Source organism: Triturus cristatus, chromosome 8 (genome assembly GCF_964204655.1).
Source record: "Triturus cristatus chromosome 8, aTriCri1.1, whole genome shotgun sequence".
In the NCBI taxonomy this organism is placed as follows: domain Eukaryota; kingdom Metazoa; phylum Chordata; class Amphibia; order Caudata; family Salamandridae; genus Triturus; species Triturus cristatus.
The window spans coordinates 378,309,434-378,329,884 of NC_140591.1; positions in this window are offsets into that span (position 1 = coordinate 378,309,434).

Genomic DNA, 20,451 nt, shown 5'->3' on the forward strand with positions numbered 1-20,451 from the left:
ACCATCGCATCCGCGGAGAATCGTGACGCCGTCGGAGCTGCTGTCGTCGCATTACGTAAAGGGGTGTCGCCACTGCAACATCGCATCGAGCAGAAGCGTCTCGCAAACGTCGGAGAAGAGTGTCGCTGCCAAGACTGCTGTCGTCGCATCGCGTAAAGGGTGACGCCACTGCAGCTGAAGCATCGAGTCGAGTCTTCTCGCAACATCAGAGAAGCGTACCGCATCTGGAAGATCTTCACGTCTTTATTTCTTTGCACCAACAACTTCATCCCATCAACATCGTTGCAACACTTTAGTTGCCCTGCGTGTCGCATCTAAAAGGTACATTGACTTAAAGTGTCGAATCTAAGAACTTAAGAGAACTAAGCAAAATTCTACCATCTAAAGTAACAGTATTGTGTGTTTTTGTTGTTTAATGGTCTTGTGGTAAATCTATATAAAGAATACTTATTTTTTATATAAAACCTGTGTGGTGTCCATTTGTAGTGTTGTCACTTGGTTACTGTATGTGTTCACAAATGCTTTACACACTGCCTCTGAGAAAAGCCTGTCTGCTCCTGCCAAGGTACCAAGGGGGTGAGCAGGGGTTATTTGCGGAGTGTACCCCCTTACCCTGACTAGAGGAGAGGGTCCCTATTTGTCACAAGTGCATACCTGTGCCAACTAGAGACCCCCAAGTCTAACAGTAGTGGTAAAGAACACTGAATAACAGTGTACACAGTGGACAGCAGAGATCGCAATTCAAATTGTTTTGATTTATTTATTGCAGAGTTTTGTGTAATTTATGTTGTTGTATTTTGTGAAGAGGAAGTGAGGAAAAGTTTTCATGGAAGACTATGCTCACTACTACCTTCAATTTACACTGCAGACAGCAGTGTTCACAATTCAGATTGAGTCGCTATTGTAGATTACGCAGTCCTGTAGGCAAAAGACATTGCTCCAGTGCGCTCTGTCCGCACCACGCATATGCATCATCGCAGGGTCCGCACACGTTTTTTCTTGCTTCGCGTATGACAAACTGGGCAGCTCAATTCAACGCCACTTGGCTGTGGGCCCTTGCTGACCGCTCTCTGGCCTACACTGTAGACAGCAGTGTTTACAATTCAGATCGAGTCGCTATTGCAGATGATGTAGTGTTGTAGGCAACAGACATTGCTCCTAGTACGGCCCGCCCGCAGCACGCATCATCGCTGGCTGTGCACATGCTGAAGGCTTTTGATGTGGCTATCAGAGTGCACTAGACCTGATGGACCCTTTATGATATACTCTTTTTGTGTATTATTTCAGATCTACTGCCTGTATCTCAGTATACCACAAGTTATGGTTCTTTTACGATAGAATCTTTTCTATATTATTTCAGCTCTAGTGTCCCTACCTTACTGCAGCACAAACTATTGATGCTTTTATTATTGAATCGCTGTATGTTATCCAATGATTACTGTTTTAGTTGATGCTAGCAGCAACCATTCCCTGAGGGCTGGTTTACATTCACCCCACACGCATTCAGCACAGACGTCACTAGATATGTGACCCTGGTAATAAAAAGGAGTCGAGCGCACATGCCCGTACCCTCTTCCACTATCTATCTGTGTACGTGTGTTCATTATCTATGCATGATGCTGCCCTGGGCCGTACCATATTACATTACAGCGTATGCAACCATGTTACCTCTGGCAGTGGGGAAATGTTCTGTTATGTAGCTTTTAGATGCATGGCTATCACAGGTGGAAGGCTACTTTACAGAGCATGAATATTGATGAAGATGATGGTTGCATGTTGTGTGTAGTGTCAGATATGTGTATATACCAAAAAGTTTTCAAAAAAGCTCTGTAAGCAGAAGAGGAGTCTCTCATCAAACGCTGCAGAGAGAATGACTAAAATGGGTGGGGTCCTCCAACTGTTACAATGGGAAATGTTATGAACCAATTAAATGCTTTTCTTATACCATAAAATAAGTTTATTACAGTTAGAAATATATAAATGTTTAAAATATTTTAGAATATCGCTTGTTCTCATGTACACTTTAAACTTATTAAGATATAGTTTTGAGACAACAAAAAAATGAGGGAATGGCGTTCCCGGCGCGACACCATACGTCTATGATGTAACACAGGGTCTGGCAGCGTGCACTCGTTGCATACGCAACGCGCAGCTGGCGTGACCCCATACGTACATGACGTAAGGCATCACATACCAAAGTAGCAGCCGGCGCAACCACATATGTATATGATGTTACGCGGGACGCAGTGCCACGCACCTGTCGAATACGAAATGTGCATCCTTTACGAGTTTAGCAATATGGCGGATAGGATTCGCGTGCTGATGGAGCTTGGTAGACTAACGGTACGGGAGTTCAGTTTTCTAAAAAAAATGACATGCATACTTTTTTTTGAAGATATAAAATATTACATATTTTTCAAATTAAAAAAAAGGATAATAGAGTTCCAAAATATTACAAAAAAATTGAAAAACTATAGGTTTTATAAATATTAAAATATGAAATTAACATTTAAAAATCCTTTGAAATTCACTGAAAAAACCATAGGTTTTACAGACGTTATAGTTAGGAATTAGCATTTAAAGAACCTTAGAAATTCACTGAAAAAACCATAGGTTTGAGGGACGTTATAGTTAGTTGGACATTAGACTCATATAAAACCAGAGAAATTCGCCCATTATAGTTAGTTGAGCTAACTATAACTCACACGCCAGCAATGCACTGGTGATGACGTCACATATTACATCACTCATGACATGGTCAGTGACATCACTGACATCACTGATGACAGGTACTGATCAACCCTACTTTGTGTCTCTTCTCTGACACCAAAGTGTCACCTCGTTGTCAGGGCTCCACTTTCAGAGGAGTCCCCTACCTTTTTCCCATTGGTAATTTAGTGATGTCTGTGATTACATAACTGACAGTGCTTAGCCTCCTCCAGAATTTTATTGAGTGTCTGACCTTGCTGAGGTTAGGGGCCTTGATTCTTCTGCGCCCTCAGGCCTGTTTTCTCCTCTTATCCTCACTTCGGAGGCTATCTCAGCTTTTCATGAGCTTTGGCAGAGAGTTGCTGTAGTTATCGGGCTGCAGCTTCCTTCTGTGCAGGTGACCATTGATCCCCCACTTGGGGTGGCTCATCAGGGTCAGTTGAGAACTGAAGTTGTGCTCTCCTTTAGTGAAGCCCTCTTTGATATTGCATTGGGCACTTGGCTAAACCTGTATCAAGGGTCTCCGTGGACCATTCTATAGCTCATAGGCACCATCCTGCCCCAAGAGACCCGCTCAACCTTTTCTATCAACCTACGTAGCGCAGCCTTGTTGTTCAGGCTGCTACAGCCTCCCCCTACATCAGCACCATGCCTAACATCCCTCCAGACAGGGAGTCTGAAAGTCTAGATGCTATTGGTGAATATCACTTTTCCGACACCTAGTATGCATTGCAGTCCCTTTGTATAGCTTGTGTTTTGGGGCATTTTTCTCATGTGTTGTGGGATTCGGTCTCTCGCCTTCTCCCCTCTGTCCTTGATGACTCTCAGGACATCCTAATTCAGCTGGTACATAATGGCCGTCAGGCAGCTAAATTGCTGATTCGTTGTCGCATGGATACCACAAATTCCATTGGGCAAGCCATGGCCCTTTTGGTAGCTCTTTGCCGGCGTTCCTGTCTATTCGCCTCTGACTTCTCTGAGGCTCTTTAGTCTGCCTTGGTGGACAGGCCTTTTGAGGGTCCTTATCGGTTTGGCTCTCAAGCTGATTCTGCTTTATGCCATTTACAGCATAGCCAGAGTGAAGTGCAAGCGTAATACCTGATTACTATACCCCCTATATTCAGTCTGGTCGGGGATGATCTCCTTCATTTCTTTTCTGTGTGAGCCATTATAGGGCAGTGCCAGTTGGCTTCTTCTTTTCACTTGTCACCTCTGAGTGGCATCTGGTGTGGTGTTCATGCCACGGCAGGGATTTTCTTTTCTTGCATTCTTACCCTGTCAATTGGGGTGTTTCATGGTATTGTGTGGATGTTCTGTTGCCTTGTTCCCTCTCCTACAGGGTTCTTTGCCTGTATGCCTCACAGGTATTCCTCCATATGTTTATGACACCACAGTACCCCTTATAGGGGACTCCGTGATGCACAGGTGCAAGTTGTGCAATGGTACTTCTTCTTGCCCTCCCATTGTTGAGTGTTTCTCCACACTTGCCAGGGGGTTCTTTCTTCCCTCTCTACCTGGTGCCCTACTTTCCTAGTGGGTGCAAGGTAAAGGGCCTTGTTTGTGGCCCAGGGTGCATTGTCTGGTCTTGACCTAGGTGGTATTCCTTCCTTCTCTCTTCAGGCATACCATTTTTTTTGCTACTTCTTGCTATACACAGGCAAGACAAGCCCCTGCCCTCTAAATTTTTTTCTCTTACATTCCTTGCAGACATACCTTGTCCGTAGCTTGCCATGTTTGGGCTGCTTGGCTGGCCCTTTCTCTTCTTTGCCTCTGCATGGCCTGTTTTAATCTACTTCTGCCTTGCGTGGAGCTGATGATGCTTCAGGCCTCCATGCTTGTTGGACTTTAGGCACAGCCAATCTATTTGTTACTTCAGTTCTTTACACTGGTTCTTGGTTCAAGCTTCACGTGTAGCATTGACCCTTCCATACTATTTTCTTTGTTTTATGTCTGATGTTTTAGCCAGTTCCGTTCTCCGTGTGCTATTTTCTTTTTAAATGGGTATTGGTTATCTGAATAGGCCTCCCCTGTGTTGTCCTTGTTGAACTCATCCCTTTTTACAGTCCTCCATAGCAGTCATTATTTCTCTATTCTAGTGGGGTTGTTTCTCTCCCACTGTTTTCTATTCAATTGTCTCTCGACTGCCTGATCGGCACCGTTCAGTTGGTAGTGTTGTTTTCTGTCTGTTCACTTTGCTTTCTGGGGTGTGTGATTTCCACCCCCAACCCTTTTATAGAAGGCCACATGGCTGGTTGCCACCTCACCATTGTGCCACCTTTGGCCCATGACCGATATTGTGGCCGGTTGGATGTACCCTTCTTGTGCACATTTTATTATAATTCTGTATATGAAGACACATACCTATCTATTATCTTCTTTTATTGGGTACTCCTACAGTAAGTCATGTTCTCCTGCCTCTCTTAGGGCAGAGTGTGTTTTTTTGGCATTGTTGTGCTTTTCCTCATGTCCTGGAGAGACCTCCGCATGTTTATTGCTTTGCACTCACTACCCTCTGAAGAATTTATGTTGCATTGTCCCAGAGAGGTTCCTTCTCTCTCAAAGTGTTTCCTCTTACCATGTGTGGTCTATGGACATGGTTATTGTTATGTCTCACAATGCTTTCTTAACCTATTGGTTGGTGTTCTCTGCATTGCTTACTTCTATGGCTAGGAGCTTTAGCTCAGGCGTTTTAGCTATTGGCCTTGTCCTTCTACCTTGTTTTCTTGGCCCAGTTGACGTTAAGGGGGACATTGTAGTATTATGTTTATATGGAGTGTTCTTTTCAACTCATTTTTATTCTTCTGTCATGGTGTCTTTTCTCATGGTTTTGCATGGTTGCAGTTTCGGTTCTGTACGCGGTTCTCCACAATGTTTCTGGAGGGATGTCTTCTTCCTCACCTCCCTTCCTAGAAGCAGGCCTCTCTCTTTTTCTTATACAGACCGGAGAGCCTAGTCGGGGATCCTTCTGAAATAGGTTCGCAGAGCCTCATCTGGAATCTCATTCAGAGGTAAGGAATCTGCGTCTAGAACCAATAATAAATATAAATGTTTTTCAAAAAGAGGATTCTTTTTGGGCACACTTTTCCATAGTAGTTTATACACGTGGCTCTGCGTTTTAGCATGAAAATTAGGCGTGGAAGTAATTATGTCAGCGCATCAGGGGAGGGCTTACATAGACTCTGTCAACATCTCATCCAGTGGGCAACGCCGTTATAGAGTAGCTCGACGCCCTCTACCAAAGTGCAGAGGTACTGCTGTAGAAACATTTCCAGATTCAGTCTGGTGTCTGGGGATAATTCAAAGGTAAGGAATCTGCAGCTAGATCTTGTCTCTACCAGATAAAGAGGAACCGAAGCTAAGTAACTTATTCAGTCAGCCTATATGACTTTTCTACATTTACTTCATCAACCCTTGTTTTTTAAGTTTAGTCCGCTATTGGCCTACGTTTCCTAAAGGATCTCACAAACAGGTACCCTCCTACTCCCTCTATCATGCCACAATGCAACCTTAATTCAGTTCTTTCATATTTGATGTGTGCTCTCTTTGAACCTATGTAAAATTGCTTGTTAAGGTTTCTGTCTTTCAAAGCACCTTTCTTGGTTGCCAGCATTCACTGGCATAACAAAAGTTGAGGGGGGCCCCCTTCAAAGTACATGAAGGGGCCCCCACTCCATATTTAATATGGAGCTCACAGTCCTGAGTGTGGTGCTGAGGGGGCCCCTTGCAGCTCGGGCCCCCCCCCCCCATCGCGGGGGCTGCGGGGGCCTGTGTTACGCCCCTGCCAGCATTTCAACTCGATGAATCAGCAAAATACCAGCTTTAAGTGTAAAACCACCTTTCACAACCTTCTTTCCTGACAAACTGGTATTAGGAACCAGGGCTGCCTTCCTGCCAAAAAGGGTTACTCCATTCCTCTTACGTCAATGTATTACTCTTTCAATATTTGATCCACTTTCCCACCCTTCTAAGAAGGAGGAAATACTTCATTGACTTGTCAAGTTTGTCAATTTTAGTTTATTAGTCAATTAAAACCATAAACAAAATCACACGGTTAAAAAGTACATAATGAATGAAAAGTAAAATGAATAAAAAATGGGTATGTTATACAGCTAGTACAACCTCGACTCTTCACGCTACATACCCTTTGCTTTCTTCAACTTTTCTTCCTGGAAATTTTAGTCAGGATACCAACACTAATCTATGTTAGATAAAAAATTACTAAACATGAATCATTCGCACACGTCGCTCGACAGCACGACCTCAACATAATCTCCAATGCCGACGACACTCTACTGATCCTCTCCCTCACCAAGGACCCTATCACCGCCAAAGCCAACCTCCACGAAGGAATGAAGGCCGTCGCCAACTAAATGAAAACCAGCCGTCTGAAGCTGAACTCGGACAAGACGAAGGTCCTCATCCTCGGCTCCAACCCTTCAGCCTGGGACGACTCCTGGTGGCCAACGGCACTGGGAGCAGCACCGACACCCACCAACCACGCACGCAACCTGGGAATCATCCTCGACTCAACGCTCTCAATGACTAAGCAGGTCAACGCCGTCGCCTCCTCCTCCTTCACCAACCTCCGCACGCTCCACAAGATCTACAGATGGATACCGACAGATACATGAAAGACAGTCACCCAGGCCCTCGTCAGCAGAAGACTCGACTATGGAAACGCCCTCTACGCGGGAGCCCCGACCAAGCTCATCAAACGACTACAACGCATCCAAAACGCCTCGGCACGACTGATCCTCGATGTACCACGCAACGGCCACATCACTCCCCACCCGAGGGACCTGCACTGGCTCCCCTTCAGCAAGAGGATATCCTTCAAGCTCCTCATCCACGCACACAGGGCACTCCACAAGACCGACCCAGCCTACCTCAACAGTCGGCTCTCCTTCTAAATCCCCAACCGCCAGCTACGCTCCGCCGACTTCTCACTCGCCACCGTCCCGCGCATCCGAAGAACAACCACTGGTGGGACATCCTTTTTCCATTTCGCCACCAAGACATCGAACACCCTCCTACTGAGCCTATGACAGACCCAAGACCTGGTGACCTTCAGGAGGATACTCAAGACCTGGCTGTTCGATCAGTAGCGGCCCCCTAACGCCTTGAGACCCTCAAGGGTATGTAGTGCGCTCTACAAATGACTGATTGATTGAGTGATTGATTGATTGATTGATTGATTGATTGATTACCCTGACATCTAAAAAAGTAAGCTTTCTGCACAGATAACTAATATGTGCCTTAAGTAAATGAATATATATAATTAAAATGCCTATAAGCAGGACTAAGAAAATGATGAATACGGTGCCAGATGTACTGTGAAACCCACTGTTAAAAACAATTATACAAATATTCACATCATTAAGAATACAGAAATAGATAAAATAGTTATCTGAGTCTAACAGGATAGGAGCCTACTAGTTTTAGTCCCTAGCAGCCCACCCTTCACATTTACTGTGCGTGCTCGGTCTATATAAAAAATGTCTTCATTATTACAACTTAGAATTACAGTCAGGGACCACTTCCAGATTACACATCGCATATCCTATTAACTGATCATTTTCTTAAAACAGGTCAATAACTGAGTCAGCTTAATGTTCAGCCTGGTGTTGATTGGGTCCATGGACTCCACCAGTGCATGCCTGCAGGACCTAATTCCCCGTTCAAGGAACTTCCGCCTTAATAGAGCTCTTCGTTGAACCATCAAAGCAGGACAAACACAGACAATGTGAAGCAGAGATTCAGGCCCCTGGTGGCATAGACGGCAGGACTGGTCTTCACTTTGACCGGACATCCTCCATTTTGGCATGAGGTCAAGCGTGGGTATTTCTCCAAAACTTAGGGCCAAAAACGACTGTTTGATCTTCCAGTGGTAAGGTGCAGCTAGCAAGGCTGACTCTCTTAGAGTAAAATACAATTTCAACACCAACCACCCGTGGCGACGTTTTGACAGGGTATCTTTGTCTGCCATCCAACTTTGCAGTTTTTTTGATTTATTTACAAACTTCTTAAAGATTTGCCCAGAGATATTCGAGTTCCAAAGGTCACCCAGATCAAGCGTCGTAATGCTGTTTTCTAAAAAAGTCTTGTAAGCACAGTTGCCCCTTTGCAAGTTAATTTCAGTCCAGACTAGATTTGCCAGAGTATTTTCTGCTGCTGCTCGCAAGTTATAACATAGCTGGCCTAGCGAGTGTCTGTTTTGTAAGCAGAAATTCTAGCCGGATTTGCGCCGGTGAAGTCGACTTGGGGAGCCAAAAAATGTGTTTATAGGCTCTTATCATCAGTTTTTCAAAAAAAAGAGCATCATCGCCCAACATAATCTCCATTCCATATGCAAGGGTTGGCAACAGTTTGGCTTTCAGAACTGATCCCATGGGCTTTAAATCGTGACCTTTAATAGATCTGGCCAGTGATGAGAAGCCGTAATTAAGGGCCTGCGCTTTCGCCCTAATCGCCTTCTGGGAAACAAAGGAGGAATTTGCATCTATTTTCACTCCTAGGTATACGTAGAGGTTGACCTCCTCAATTTTGTTTCCGTTAATAACCCATTTTCGATTTGTCTTGACGGGACGATTGCACACCATCACACTTGTTTTTGAAAAATGTATTTCCAGGCATTTCTTTTCAGTGTATGCTCCCAGAGTGTTGAGCAGTCTTTGGAGTCCTATTCGTGTGTTGCTGAACAACACCAAGTCATCTGCATAGAGGATATGTGACAATTGTTTGCCTCCTAAAGACAGAGCATGGGCAATCTGTTTGTCAAGCTCAGTGGAAAGGTCTGCCAAAAATAAGTTAAAAAGGAGGGGGGCTAGGACACAGCCCTGTTTTACGCCTAGAGTTGTTTGGACCTTCCTTGATACACAAGAACCATCTCCGATTTTGATTTTGACCCAGGTGTCGGAATATACTAGCCTAATTGGTTGTAGGATGCTCGATGGAATGCCCCGTTGCTGAAGCTTAGCCCATAATTTGTACTGAGGGACACCATCAAAAGCTGCTTTAAAGTCAACAAAGCATAAGTAAAGGGGTGACCTGGTTGCTGTCGCTCTTTTTCTGATTAGACTCAGGGCCATAAGGTTGGTTAAAGTACCTTGGCCCCTTTGGAAGCAAGTTTGATTTAGGGGAATTCTGCCATTGCCATGCGCCCAAAACTCCCGATCATGGAGTAATAACGTTGAAAAATATTTTAACCCAACATCCATCAGTGCTATTAGCCTATAGTTGTTAGGTGAACAAGCCAGGCCTTTTTTGAAAATGGGATGAAGGATGGAGCCCCTCCAGCTATCGGGAATAACGTGGTTTTCCAAAATGAAATTGAACATTGATGCTAGGGAGACAGCCCATTTTTGGGAAAAATGTATGAATAAAGCCTGTGGTTACCCATTTGGACCAGGGGCACAGTCGGCCCAGGACTTTTTGATGACCATCTCTACTTCAGCTGCTGTCATTTTCCGCTGTACCACAATGGTTTTATATGGGCAGAATGCACTAGCCGGATGAATCAAATCACTCTTCAAATGTGACTCTAAATAATTTACCCAGTCTGTCTCACTGATATTGGCATTATTTGCAGCTACAGTGCCTTTCTCGTTCCGATTTATTATATACCAAAATCTTTTCGAGTCATGCGTTTTAGAGGCGTGTTGTAACTGGGCCCATAGTGTTTCCTGTTTTGCTTGTTTGTACTTCCAGATCTCTTTTTTTAGCTGCCGTCTTTCATTATGGAGCTGTTGTAGTAGGTAAGGATCTCCTGGATGTTAGCGTACTTGCCAAAAGAGTCTGCCTGCTTCCTTTCTCATGTTTCGAATTTGAACAGGCAGAATTATCAATTTGCCATGATCAAGTCGAGTTCCCTTCTTGTGACTCCTCTCACTTTGGGTTTTAGTCATATTGTTAGAGAAGGTCTCCCAAGTCGCTATTGGATTGAGCTCATATTGGGCTAGGTCCTGTAGACTTGTGACCCCATCCTGCGCTAATGACTTGATGGAGCCTGGGCTCCACTTCAGGCGTTTCAGATTTTCTGAGTGTGTTTCTCCCAACAATGTACGAAAAGCCTCAAGTTTGCCCAGGGATGTGTTCACCTTGATTATCTGAGGGTTGTGGTCGCTTTCTACACAATGGCATATCCTATAATTACAGACCTGATGGTAAAGGGGCATTGAAACAAGAGTATAGTCTATGATTGAGACCGTGTCGCCACAAACCCTTGACCAGCAAGGTGGAATATCAGATGGTTTTTGGCCACTTAATATCAGTAGACCCAATAGTTCACAGGCTTTAATGAGTTCCTCACCTGAATTGTCCCTCCGTAAGATTGGTGGCATTGCTTGCTCTGGGAGGGGGCCCACTGCGTCACTATGTTTTTCGGAAGGAAAATGAAAAAGGTTGAGGTTAAAGTCGCTGGAAACAAGCCATTGTGCCTTGTTGTGGCTATCTTTTAACTGGGATAGATGAGCTGCAATTCTCTTGGAAGATGTGACTTTCTGCTTTCGATTGATGTACAGATTTACGATGATAAATGAATCTTTATTGTTACTATCCCGACCTTCCAGATTTATTACCAGCATATTTGGGTCGTCCACATACACTTCCACTGTTTCAAAAATTATATTTGCATTTATATAAATTGCCAGACCTTCTTTTGCCCTCCCATAGGCACTCTTTCTTTCAGCTAATTGTGTGTATTCCTTGTAGCCAATGAGAGGGATAGACGTCTGCGCCAAAGTTTCCTGGAACATTAGAATATCAAAGGTTCGCAGGAAACCTGTGAAACCTGGGTCTGAAAGTTCTGTCTGTAAGCCGTTAATGTTCCAAGAGCACACTTCCAGGCTGCTCGAAATTATTTTTGGTGGACTTCCCTCACATCAGTCTTGGCCACTACCGGCTCGAGACAACGCCTGCGGTAACCACCTCCAAGAGGATTGTTGCTCGTTAGTTGTAACCATTCTTTGTGGCCGCTCAGCAGTTATGCCATTAGTTACTCTAACAGACGTTTTGGTGAAATCTGAGTCTGATTTGTGATAGACCGCAGGGGAGGTCCTTCTGCCAGCTCCTTTTAATACAGACACAGTTGGACCCGGTTGCTCACTTGATGATGGGCCTGCAAGCAATATGTGGGGATATCTATTTCCATGATACTTCGATGCCCCAGGCCTATAGGTGCTTTTTCTTTTCCAGAATCACAGCCGGAAGCACAGAGGATGAAAAGGTGACTAAAGTGGGATCTGCAAGTTGACGTCTTCAGGCAGAAACTTAATAGAAAAGATGTAATCGGACATTACATGGGACAGCCCGGCACGGCTTTGAGCAGTTTTAGGATGTTTGAACGGTTTAATATATCTTGAGGACCCCTCGATTTAAATTCTGGGATCCACAGCAACATCTGACCCGAGTTATTTAAACCAAGAAGATCATCAGGACTGACAACGCTTTTTACGGTTTGTTGACCACCAACAGTTGCTATCTGCCACTTGGGTTCCAGGAGAGGCTGTTCACTTTGGGGAGGCATATCAAATTCTTCTACCAAGCGTTCTTTCTCTTGCAGCTTCCCCGTGGGAATTATCATGTCCTCTCGGCTGACATGATGGGCTCTAAATGTTCCCTCTGGTTAGAAGCTGTATAACAATGAGGGTCCGTTAGATAAGGAATGAGATGCCCTTAGGTTTTTAAGGGATGCTGCCTTATTTTGAACAAAATCTTGAGTTGTGGCCACGATAGCACCCTGAGACTTTGGGTTCATTTGGGTCGTCCCTAGACAATCCTGATCATCCTATTCCGGAGTTTGGTGGGGTAAGAAGCTCTCTAAATTGCCTGAACAGATTTTATTTCTTCTTTTTCTTGCACGTTTCCTTTCCCTTTTGGTTTGTCGTGGTGGGTTTGAAGCAATAGTTTTTGTGCTGCCATCCCCAGGTGTTTCATGTAGAATCCCGGAGGGAGTTTCAGGGTTAATCTCCACTATATCCACAGCTTCTTCCTCTGGTTGCCGTTCACTAGTAACCAATCCGCTCCAAGCAGTTACGTTCTTAGGACTGGGTATTACCTCTTTCAATAGAGTGCCGTGCTGAAACTTGGGGGCGAGGTTGTTTTTAACTTCGCCCAGTACGGCTTGCATTATAACCGGGAGTTGCACGAGTTTCTCAACTACCTCCTTACAGGAACAGACTTGAAAATCATTTAAAGGATTTGATTTGGCCCTTGTAAATGGTGCATTTAGTTTTTTGAGTTTCTCGTCAATTCCGGACACAAATACAGCCATCGTGTTCAGCAAATCCACCTGAATATCCATTTTGTTAGAGTGGTGAGTTAAAGCCGCTACTGTTGCTTGCATAGAGTTCAGTATAGCGGCCCACAGATTCGAAGAATTTTCTCCGGGAGTCCCTATCCGTGCCCTTTTCTTTCTCTCATCTTCTATAGTTACTTCCTGTGAGATCGTATTAGGTACCTCATTGGATACTAAAGGAGGTAAAGAATCCTCTTTGCAGTATAATTTGAACTCCGGGAAAACAAAGAATTTAGGTACCCATCCATCGGTACCTTTCGAAGCTGGACCTATATCAACCACTTCTTCTGGGGCATACTTAGGTGATCTACTTGATGGATACTCATTTGGCTACTCATTTGATAGAGACATTGAGTTGGGTGGTGGAGCGGTCTGGACAAGGCAAATAGCGACCATCCCTTCTTGTTGACAATTGACATTCTTATTTAATTGTTGTGATTTATCATGCTTGTTTGCTGGTCTACAGTAATCTGTAATTTTTAATGAATTGTGATGATCCGTCAACCTTTTATCCTCTTTGCAACTGTCTTGGTCCCCAACCTGGACGGATTGTAAGCTCATGGTGCGAACTGGAGTAATTTGAACCTCTGGGCTACTTTCTGGCTGAAGCTCCATACTTGCATCTGTATCTAGGTCCGGGTCATAAGAGGCACTTTGATTCCTCTGTGGGAGGGGATCGACGTTAACAACGGACCTACCCTGTTGGATTTGTGGCTTCCTTTTGGCAGAAAGATTTCCGGGAACAGTCTCTCTTTCGCACTTTCTTTTCATAGGGGCTTGAGCCTTACACCGCACCTTGCCAGAACTCATCCTTGATATGAGATGTCTTGAGTAGTAGACTCTTGTAGACTCTAGACTCTAGTAGTGACCTAAAAAATAGATTGTGGCTGCAGTATTGCTGACTTGCTGTCTTGCTATATTAGCAAAGGGTAAATCACAATGGTAAACCAATTCTCAAAAAAGTACCAAGAGGTGATACTGAGAAAATACGAGCGCAGATAACCCCATGACAAAAATACTGCAACACAAAGGCCTGTTAATCCCTTCCAAAATGCACTATTTGCGATTGTGAATAATCGAGTCACATCACAATTCCTGGGTGCAGTTACAACTTTCAGGCTGAAGGTTAGCTGAAAGTTGGCTGGGTTGGTTGGGTTAAGCAAGGGTGAAGCAAGCAAATTGTCTGAGTCAAGAGTCATGAGTCAATTCAAAGTATAAAAGTATATATGTATAAAAGTAAAAAAGTAAAAAAGTAATTTAAATTAGATTAGAATTAAATTAGAATTAGAATCAGGACCTTGCTCCAAGCACCAAGCACTTATCTGACTCTTTGTTGAGGGTGCTCAGGCTCGGGCACTAACAGAAAGCGGAGAAGTCAAGACGACAATGGTATGCGATGGAATCATGTACGTCAAACCGGCAGCTGAAGAACAATCAACCGGAGACGATGGTGCAGATAGGCTCCGGCTGTGACCCAGGTCAGCCGGCCGCGCCCCCAGCCTCTGAAGCGGGAGCGGTGGAAACGCTATAAGCCGGCCACTGCCGCCGGACAACTGTGGAGGAGCTACAAGGCAGTACGCCGGGGGTGCCACGGGGATTACACAGGGATTTTCACAGAGACGGAGACCAGAGTACGGTAACACAGCTGCTCAGCAGGTATGGTGGATCAAGCGGGTCTCGGTGGTAGGGTATTCCCGCTTGTCCACTTTTCTGCCCATTCGCTGCACGCTGCTCAGGGGATGCCGCTCAGGACTTGGTCAACTTCAGGGCCCCCCCGGAGATTAGAGACTGGAATGCCCGGTCAGCGTTTTCAGAGCAGCTCAAACCGCTCGTGGCCGCTGCTGCATGCACACACGCCTCACACCTCACATCTGCGGCGGCTCTCTGGAGCTCAGCTGCTCTCTGCTCATTGACTTGATACCAAAAGAGCAATAATCTTTCCCATAGACAGAACCTGTGAGTTCAGTCTTCATGATCAACTCTTCATGGGATATGTTGAGAACGTAGAAGCAAAGGCTGTCCACAATGAACATTGTCCAGATGGATAATTGTGTATCAAAAATGCTACTCCATGGCACACAAGGATCCACCTGAAGGTATTTGTGCTACCCTTCTACCAGAGCTGAATCCACTACTTCTGCCCTAGCTAGAGAGGTTCCACAGGCAGACATCTGTGAAACAACAACTTGGTCCTTCCTGCATGCATGCTTTTGTGAAAAACTGCTATTTGGATTCTGAAGTGAGAAGGGATGGTCACTTCAGCCGCTCAGACTTTCAAGACTTCTTGGGCTTGTAAGGTATGCAATCACCTCTGGGTGTCATACTGCTTGGGGAATCTATTCAAAAGTTGAGGAATCATTTAATAGATGTATTTATAAGAAGAACCTGTTACTTACCTTCGGTATTACTTTTTTCTGCAGAAAAAGATTTTTATCTGCAAATTCCTCACCAACCCACCCTCCTCCATGTTGCACGATTTTCTATTCCAAGAATTAGTTTAAGATTATATTGCACGTATCACATGAATATACATTTGATATTGTATACTTATAGACATTACCAGAATTTCACCTATCTTGGTTACATTAGTATCACCCATTAGCTTCAAAGGCGTGATATAAAATGGATAGTAACAGACCTCAGCACACTGACGGGGGCACTTTATGGCTCCAATGATGTCACATGGTGCTGGGTGTCGGACCAAAATAGAACCAAACCCCCTGCTGGCACGTGTATGCTATTGGAAAAAATGTTTTCAGATCCAGACTGGTGCCTGAAATATTCAAAAGATGAGTGTTAGAAATTGGTTTCTGGTTGGCAGAGAATACATCCTGTCCAAGGAACCAGGAATCACAATTCTAGTGAGGGTAAGATATTCAGCAAAAAATAACCTGTTCTCACCTGAGACTTAAGCAACAAGAGGCAAGCCAACAAGCCCTTGGAGAAACAGAGGCAGCAGGCTATCTCAGCAAAGCAGATTAGCAAAGTAGCAGTCCCTCCTACAGCAACCAGCAGGCATCATACCAACACAGCAAAGCAGATTAGCAGAGTGGACGGTCATTCCTATGGCACAGCAGCTCTTCCTGGCAGGATGTCCTTAGTACTGGTAGTGTTCTGAGTTGATAAGGTCAGAGGCCCTTTACTTATACCCCATTTGGCCTTTGAAGTAGGGAGACTTCAAAGAGATGCTTTGAAGTGCACAAGACTTTGCCTTTCCTGCCTTGGCTACAGACTCACTCCAGGAGGATATGCAATCCTCTGTGTAAGGACAGGACCCAGCCCTTTAATTTGTTGAGTGTCAGCTCTCCCCTCCTGCTCAGGAAGGCCCATGGACTTGCAGATGACTAGGCAGTCATATCTACATTTCCTTTGTGTGTGGCTGTCTAGAGGGTAAGTGGGAAGCCAGCAGTCACCAACCACAGATGTGCATTTTAGAGAGAGGCAAAAAGGTACCAAATGGTTTAAGTAAGAAAATGCCAACTTTCTAATAGTGGCATTTTCAGAACTACATTTTAAAGACCAACGTCACCATAAATTGTATTTTCAAATTGTAATCCCAGAGATACTAAATGTGGTGTTCCTATGTTCTCCCAAGTGGAAACTGCACTTATAACATATAAGTCAGTCCCAATGTTATTCTATGGGACTAATAGCCGCTGTGTTAGTAAAAATCCAATTTAGGAGTTTTTCACTACCAGGACATATAAAACTTAAAAGTACATGTCCCACTTTTGTAATGTAATAAAAAGGTAGGTTTGGGCGTGGCAAGTCGGTTAAATTGCTAGGTTGACATGGCACTTTAAAACTGCACACACATCCTCTACAGTGGCAGGCCTGAGACATGTTTAAAGTGCTACTCAAGTGGGTGGCACAATCAGTGCTGCAGGCCCATAAGTAGCATTTAATATGCAGCCCCTGGGCTCAGATAGTGCACTTTATTGGGGACGTATAAGTAAGTTAGAAATACCAATTGTAGATAAACCAATGTTACTATGTTTAGAGTCCTTATACCAGCAAAAACAAAGTCAGTAAAACAGTAAAAAACAGGAGGTCAGAAGGCAAAATGTTAGGGGAACCATGCCAAGATTGCCAGGTCTAACAATGAGGAGTGTAAAATGTCCTAGCTTTCGTAATGGAAAATTTCAATTCTATTAACGACTTAGAGGCGAGGATCATGCTCTACTTACTTCGCTTTATTTCATAATTTCACAAACAGCATCAATTTTATGATCAACCAAATAAAAATAACTAACATTACCAGAAGCACTTGAGAGCAACAATAATATCAACAACCAATCAGATATAAACAGTCCATATAAAGTCCTTTCACTCTGTTGAAACTGCCTCTTTCTTCGCATGAATTATGCCTCTGCACGTTCCTCATGCATCCTGTTTGGAACCGTCAACCCTTAAAAGAAAGGGACCCATAAATAACCATTCCTATAAAACAACCATCACCAAAAAAAAACATAACAATCAGAATTGGACTTCAGTAACAAGCATGCAACCAATCAAATTTGGACTTCAACCAATAGGAAACAAACAGAATGCAAAATACTTACTATTAACAGGGTAGATGGGGGGATACACAGCCGAAATCTCTTTCCGTGGGCTACTCCTCACCTCCGAGTCCTTAATATAATTGAAATATTCCATTATGAAAGCTTGGAAATTTTCATTTTATGTCGGGACCAGGGATGAGGATTATGCTAGTTCAAAGCTTGTTGACCACCAATTGAGCCACGTGCACCAACGACTTAAAGTAGAATATCTGATAGGTGGAATCTTATGACCAATTTGCCACAGTCTCTAAACACTCTCCCCCAGTCACAGATCTAGGTTGAATCCATCATCATTCTTAAGCTCATTTCCCTGCCCCAGTGTTGACCCAGCCATATGCAAATCAGTCTTAACCTTGTTCCTCATGGGAACAGTCCAGACCTAACTGTCAAGCCAGGTCTTCCCTGGACTGAAAACAAGCATCCTGGGACCAGTTTCGGGGTAATACCCCTCACCAGCCAGGCTAGCTTGAAACCAGTGGCAAAGTGAGCAAGGACCCCAAGTCTGGGCATACCCTGCCAACTTAGGGAGAACAAAGCAAACACAAGGAGATGATGGACGGAGCCCTGAAACTTTTCAGATTCCTGCATGATCCAAAGAGCGCAATGGGCTATTACAGGTGAAGAAACAACGTTATGCAGTGTACATAGTGCCATGAGGAGTTGGTGCTCACCCAGCAGACAAAAATCTAGTCATCTCCTCTTAGGCCTTCAGGCACTGTACCTGTCAGGACTCCAAAAGATGGCTTAACAGTAGCGGGCACAGTGTTGGGCGGAGGTCATGGACCAGGAGAAAGAGTACGGGCCAGAGGCAATGGCTGGACCAGGTTGAATTGGAAAAGGAGTCTAAAGATGGCCGCCGCCTTCTAATCATCGCGGCGGTCTAGTTTATTTCTTTCCCACAGGTGCTCAGAGGCAGTTTGAGGCGCGCGCGCTGGAACAAACGCGCACTTCACCAGAGAATTCACGAAGTACGCAGGGTTAATCTATCTCTCCACAGAATTAGAGTAGAGAATATTTCGTCGGGCTTTCGTCCGGTTTTCGTTCGCTACCTCCGTCGGAAGTAGTTAGGAAAGAAAACAGTTAGAGTTCATTCCGAGTATATTGCCAACAAGGAGAAGTTTGCTGAGGCGACAGTTGGTGGCGCCTTTTCCAAGTGATAAACCAAGGCTGGTGTAAGAAACTCGTCGAAGAATATCCTGGGCTGAAGAGAAGTTATAAGCTAAGTGTTCTATAGAATTGATAGAAGATGTCAAGACATTTGTGAATATTGTAAATAATATAGACTTGGATAGAACGTATAGAAAGATAAGAAATACGTCAAAATTCCTGCAAGAAAAGGGAAGAACGTTAAGGCATTTCTGAGAGAGAAATATGGTGCAGCTAGAAAGGTCTTAGACTACAACTAGCAAGGAAGTCAGTAACATTAATGAAGAATATCTACAGAAAATAAGTACACACACACTCTCAAGTAAGTAGATATACTAATTAAGAGAATAGGAGAGCGTAAGGGTAAATAAGGAAATACTTACATTCGGTGGTATCTTGTTGACAGGTGAATTCCAGAGTGTATTTTCCAAGAGAAAGAAAAGAAATATAGAGGAGAGGCGCAGTGCCAGAAACGAAGGGTAGGTTAACATCATAGGAGCAGAATAAATTGGGACACAGTACATGTAGGATATATGTATAACTTGATGCTTATTTTCTAGATTCTCTCAGTTGACACGCAGTTTGCGGATAGAACTAAGAAGCAGACGTAAGAGAGAAGACCGTTTCAGGACCAGTCTCTTCTTGTTTATTATTTTATCCACTCCCCTTTCCCCCCCCGGGGGTAGATTTGAGGGTCTAGATATTTAACTGGCCCGCAGAAATATCCTTGAAGGGGTGTTGGGAATCAGCATCTCTGTTCCTGAGCAAGACGTCAGAAAGAAGATTCTTGTGGCCTTGACAGAGTGAAGTGCCCACGTTTTTTAACTTGCACCTGAGCAGAGATGGCTGAAGGAATAAATTTACAAACCTTAGGAGTAGTGTTAGAAACAATACAGAAGGAGTTGGTGGCAGTAAGAGAGGAAAATCAGAATCTTAGACAGGAGGTGGTCAATTCAAGAAAGGAAACAGCGGAACTAGCTCAAAAATTGAGACAACCACTTAGTACAGGATGAGAAACTTTAGACCCTCCTATTGAAGGCCCAAGTAGGATAGCAACACAAGTAATTCATTCTCTGTCCCTGGTTATACCATTAGCCCCCCCAGAGCGATTTAGTGGAGACCCACAAAAGGCGCAGATATTCATCACACAGTGTTCACTACACTTCATGTGTCGCCCTTCAATTTTCCCAGATGCGCAGTCAAGAGTGGCCTTCGTGCTATCGTACTTAAGTGGAGATGCGGCGTCCTGGTCTATGCCCTTGGTTTCCCGGGATGATCCCCTGCTGCATAATTACAAAACATTCAAACAAGAATTTCTTCGGATCTTTGACAGACGAAGAATCTCTCAAGTGGTTGATAATGAATTACTAGACTTAAGGCAAGGAAACCGAGATCTAGTGGCATATTTAGCACAGTTTAATAAGTTGGTTGTGGAGACTGACTGGCCGGAGAGTAAAAGAGCTGCAGTCTTTTACAGAGGTTTGAAGGACGAAATCAAAGATGTGTTGGCGCAAATTCCGAATCGACCCACCGAAATTTCAGAACTGGTAGACCTGGTTTTAGAAATAGACTTCCGTCAAGGAGAGAGAAAGGGAGAAAAGAGAAGAGACTTTAAAACAATGACCCCACGGTTTGACAGGGCTCGGTCAGAAGGAATCAAGATTGCGGACGGACAAATGGTTTCGGAACCAATGCAAATAGGAACAATAAGGGGTCCGTTGACCAAGGAAGAAAAGGAAA